Source organism: Arachis hypogaea, chromosome 11, assembly GCF_003086295.3.
Source record: "Arachis hypogaea cultivar Tifrunner chromosome 11, arahy.Tifrunner.gnm2.J5K5, whole genome shotgun sequence".
Lineage (NCBI taxonomy): Eukaryota > Viridiplantae > Streptophyta > Magnoliopsida > Fabales > Fabaceae > Arachis > Arachis hypogaea.
In genome coordinates, this window is record NC_092046.1 from 85733510 (window position 1) to 85738975 (window position 5466).

The window sequence follows — 5466 nt, forward strand, 5'->3', positions numbered from 1 at the left end:
ACTTACTTCTGCAAACCCTAGTAGCTAGTTTATTATAAATAGAACTTTTTACTATTGTATTAGACATCTTTTGATCATCTTTGGACGTCTGGTTCTTAGATCATGGGGGCTGGCCATTGGGCCATGCCTGGACCTTTCACTTATGTATTTTCAACGGTAGAGTTTCTACACTCCATAGATTAAGGTGTGGAGCTCTGCTGTTCCTCATGAATTAATGCAAAGTACTACTGTTTTTCTATTCAACTCAACTTATTCCGCTTCTAAGATATTCATTCGCACTTCAACATGAATGTGATGAACGTGACAATCATCATCATTCCCTATGAACATATGCCTGACAACCACTTCCGTTCTACCTTCGATTGAATGATTATCTCTTGGATCTCTTAATCAGAATCTTCGTGGTATAAGCTAGATTGATGGCGGCATTCATGAGAATCCGGAAAGTCTAAACCTTGTCTGTGGTATTCCGAGTAGGATTCTGGCATTGAATGACTGTGACGAACTTCAAACTTGCGAGTGCTGGGCGTAGTGACAGACGCAAAAGGAGGGTGAATCCTATTCCAGTATGATCGAGAACCTCAGATGATTAGCCGTGCTGTGACAGAGCATTTGGACCATTTTCACAAGAGGATAGGATGCAGCCATTGACCACGGTGATGCCTCCAGACGATTAGCCATGCAGTGACAGCGCATCGGACCATTTTCCAGAGAGGATCAAAGGTAGCCATTGCCAATGGTGATGTCCTTACATAAAGCCAGCCATAGAAAGGAGTAAGACTGATTGGATGAAGACAGCAGGAAAGCAGAGGTTCAGAGGAACAAAAGCATCTCTATACGTTTATCTGAAATTCTCACCAGTGATATACATAAGTATTTCTATCCCTATTTTATTATGTATTTTCGAAAACTCCATAACTATTTTATATCCGCCTGACTGAGATTTACAAGGTGACCATAGCTTGCTTCAAGCCGACAATCTCGGTGGGATCGACCCTTACTCACGTAAGGTTTTATTACTTGGACGACCCAGTGCACTTGCTGGTTAGTTGTATCGAAGTTGTGAATGAAAAACAATATATTAAGACGTGCGCACAGAGTTTTTGGCGCCGTTGCCTGAGATCACAATTTCATGCACCAGCCCCAAAAGTGGATTTTAGCACTAAAAAACTGTTTTACCCTTCTTAATGTAATCCTTAGTCATTAGTTTAGTATTTAAAGATTTTTACATCTCTCATCAAAAGAGGACACACAATTTACACATTTTTATGATTGTATTTTCTATCAGTATGAGTTTCTAAACCTCCTAGGTTGAAGGGAGGAGCCTTGCTGAGTTTTATGGATTAATAAAAGTATTACTGTTCTATTTCAATCCGTGTTTGATTCTCTATTCTAAGATGTGTCTTCGTTCTTCATTCTATGACCGCGTGCCTGACAACCACTCGTGTTCTTCTTGGGTTTGTGTGACTACGTAACTGGAAAGCATTGAACCACCAGCTTGATTACACATCTCTTAGACGGCTAATCCACGACTTCGTTGGGGACTTCTCGAAACATTAGTTCAGCCGAGGTATGGGGAGATTAGAGTCTTTGTGGTAGAGGCTAGAATCCAAAGGCGCAGCATTCTCTGATCCGGAAGATTCGACCTTGTTTGTAGCATTTTGAGTAGGATCATTAAGGAGAATGGACTGTAGGAGCTTCACCCTCAATCAGAATGGATCCACACTAACCCTGGGGTTCAGATCTAGAGGAGCATTGGCGACCTCTCAACCGGCATCAATCACATACAGCCTTCCATAGAAGAAATCATTCAAAGTTGAACAAGACAGTAAGACCAGAATTAATCCAAAAGAACAAACCATTTCCAAGCCTTAACCATCTTCTTATCATTATAAACATATCAACCTAGTTAAGATCTCTTTATTCCTTTTATGCGTTTAAACAAATCCAACAACTCTTCTATCCGCCTGACTAAGATCTGCAAGATAACCATAGCTTGCTTCAAATCACAATCCTCGTGGGATCGACCTTGACTCGCTTAGGTATTACTTGGATGACCCAGTCTACTTGCTGGTTCAGTGTACGAAGTGTGGGAATTCGTGCACCAAGTTTTTGGCGCCGTTGTCGGGGATTGTTCGAGTTTGGACAACTGACAGATTATTTTGTTGCTTAGATTAGGTATTGTCTTTACTTTTGTTAGAGTCTTTTATTTTATTCTTCTTTTTCGAAAAAAATAAAAAAATTTTCAAAAATCTTTTCTTTTCTTTATCAATCTTTTATTTTTGGTTTGAGTCTTTTGTTTTTGTTCTTGTTCTTGTTCGAATTTCTTTGAGTCTTTTTTCTAAAAATTTTCAAAAATAGTGTTCTTTGTTTGATTCTTGTATCAATTTTTAAGTTTGGTGTCTTCTTGTATCTTTTCTTATAATTTTTCAAAAATTGTGTCATTAGTTTTCAAAATTTTTAAGTTTGGTGTTCTTTGCATGTTCTTGTTTTCTTTGAATTCTTTGAGTTTTGTTCTTGGTGTTCTTCTTGATCTTCAAAGAATTCTTGTTTTTCTTTTTGTTTTGATCTTAAAATTTTTTAGTTTGGTGTCTCTTTGTATTTTTCTTCTTAATTTTCGCACACTAGGTATTCTTAGATCTAAAAATTTTAAGTTTGGTATCTTTTTGTTGTTTTTCTCTTTCTTCATTAAATTCAAAAAATCAAAAAAATAAAATATATTTTCTTATATTTGCATTAATTTTCGAAAATTACAACAAAAATTTCAAATTTTAATTTCAAAATCATTATCTTATCTTAATTTCAAATTTCAAAGTCAAATCTTTTCAAATATCATATCTTTTTTTCAAATCTTTATCTTATCTTGTTTCAAATTCAAAATTCAATTTTTAAAAATCTTATCTGATCTTATTTCAAATTCAAAATTTAAAATTCAAAATTCAAAATTTAAAATTTAAAATTTAAAATTTAAAATTTAAAATTTAAAATTTCAAAATCAAATCTTTTTCAAAAATCAAATTTCAAATCTTATCTTCTTCAACTTCTTTTCAAATATTTTCTTTTAAAATTTGATTCTTCTTATCTTATCTTTCTTTTAAAATTTAAATTTTAAATTTCAAATCTTTTTAAAATTAGAACTAACTTCTTGATTTTGATTTCAAATCTTTTTAATTTAAAACTTATTTTCTCTTAACTTCCTTATCTTATCTTTCTTACCTAACTTATCTTTAATTTAAAATCTTTTCTATCTTATCTTCTTTTAAATTTTGAAACTAAATCTTTTCAAATCTTTTCAATTCTTATTCTTATCTTATCTTGTTGACTTTTTCAAATATTTTCAAAATAAAATCTTTTCTAATCTTCTATCTTATTTTGTTTCCAAATCTTTCTTAATTAGTTACTTGTTTTCTCTTTCTTCTTTTTCAAAACTTCTTAACTAATTCTTCTCTCTCCTATTTTCGAAAATTCTCTTCTATCTCTCTTCTATTTTTGAAAATTCATCATTTAATTTTCAAATCTTTTTGATTAATTAACTTTTAATTTCGAAATAAATAAATAAATAGAAAAAAATAAAAATATTTTAATTCTTGTTTATCTTTCTACTTCTATTATTCGAATTCTTTTTCTCCTTCTTCTATCTTCATTCTTCTTTCTTTTATCCCTCACATTTTACTGGGAGTTCTCTGTTCTCTGGCATAGAAGCTTCCTTTCTTGTTGTATCTGTGTTTTCTTGTTTATGACCAGGAACATGGATAAAGAGCCACTCTTTAATCTTGATCCTGAACCTGAGAGGACTTTAAAGAGGAGCTTACAACAAGTTAAAGTACAACGCTCCGGAAGAAACCTCTCAGAAAAGTTCAAACAAGAAGGTGAAAACATGGCAGCCGAGCCTAATCATGAAGGAGAGGCAAGAAAGGTTCTTGGTGACTTCACCATGCCTACCTCTGATTCTATGACAGAAGCATTTCTGTACTTGCCATTGGAGCTAACAACTTTAAGCTTAAGCCTCAGTTAGTCTCTCTTCTGCAACAGAATGCAAGTTCTATGGACTTCCACTGGAAGATCCACATCAGTTCCTAGCTGAATTCTTGCAAATTTGTGACACTGTTAAGACCAATGGAGTGAATCTTGAGGTCTACAGACTTATGCTCTTTCCCTTTGCTATTAGAGACAGAGCTAGGATATGGTTAGATTCTCAACCTAAAGAGAGCCTAGACTCTTGGGAGAAGCTGGTCAATGCTTTCTTGGCCAAATTCTTTTGTCCTCAAAGAATGAACAAAATCAGAGTGGAAGTTCAAACCTTCATACAAAAAGAAGGTGAATCCCTCTATAAAGCTTGGGAAAGATACAAGCAACTGATCAGGAGATGCCCTCCTGACATGCTCTCAGAATGGTCTATCCTAGGAATTTTCTATGATGGTCTGTCTGAGATGTCCAAAATATCATTGGACAGCTCTGCAGGTGGATCACTTCACTTGAAGAAAACACCTACAGAAGCAAGAGAACTCATTGAGATGGTTGCAAACAACCAATTCATTTACACTTCTAAGAGAAACCATGTGAACAATGGGGTCCTTCAGAAGAAAGGAGTTCTTGAAGTTGACACTCTAAATGGCATATTGGCTCAGAACAAGATCTTAACCCAGCAGGTCAATATGATCTCTCAGCATTTGATGGGAATGCAAGCTGCAGCTGGCAGCACTCAAGAAGCTTCTTCTGAAGTATAAGCTTATGATCCTGATCAACCCACGATAGAGGAGGTGAACTACATGGGAGAACCCTATGGAAACACCTACAACCCTTCATGGAGGAATCATCCTAACCTTTCATGGAAGGATCAACAAAAGCCTCAGCAAAGCTTCAATAATAATCATGGTGGAAGGAACCAGAATAGGTTCAACAACAGGCCACCATTCCCATCTTCTCAAGGGAATATGGAAACTCATAAGCAGAGCCTTTCTGACTTAGCCATTCTAGTTTCCAGCCTCTCTAAGGCCACTCATAGTTTCTTAACTGAAACAAGATCCTCTGTAAGATCCAGAAATTTCAGAAAAATCTTATTAAGAGCTAATTTTGATTTATTTATTCATTATGTACCTTAACCTCAGAAATTATTTTATTAAAGATAATTAAAGCAAATTTTGGTTAATTGAGTTTAAAGTAATTTAAGGTTTTATCTGATTTTATAATTATCGAATTATTTTCTATATTTAAATAATAAAGTTTAGCAAATATAACATAATAAGAATTTTATATGGCTTGGTTTAAGTAATTGAGATTTCGAAATTTAATATTTGATTTTAAATCAATTAGTATTTTGATACAATAAATAATATTTTAGAGATTTAATTAGATTTCAGATTAACCTACAATCCCTAAATTTTATCACGAAATCCTAATTCCCAAATTAAAACCCTAAATCCCCAAAACACAACACTAATCCTAATTTTCCTAACCCTAGCCGCC

At 34.0% G+C, this 5466-nt stretch overlaps 1 non-coding gene across 1 annotated transcript; it reads right to left on the reverse strand.

Moving 5' to 3' along the window:
* Positions 1 to 4277: 4277 nt before the first annotated feature.
* On the reverse strand, positions 4278 to 4386 carry LOC112724385 (small nucleolar RNA R71). The gene has a single exon (XR_003163550.1). It is a non-coding gene; the product is annotated as a small nucleolar RNA R71 (small nucleolar RNA).
* Positions 4387 to 5466: the final 1080 nt, after the last annotated feature.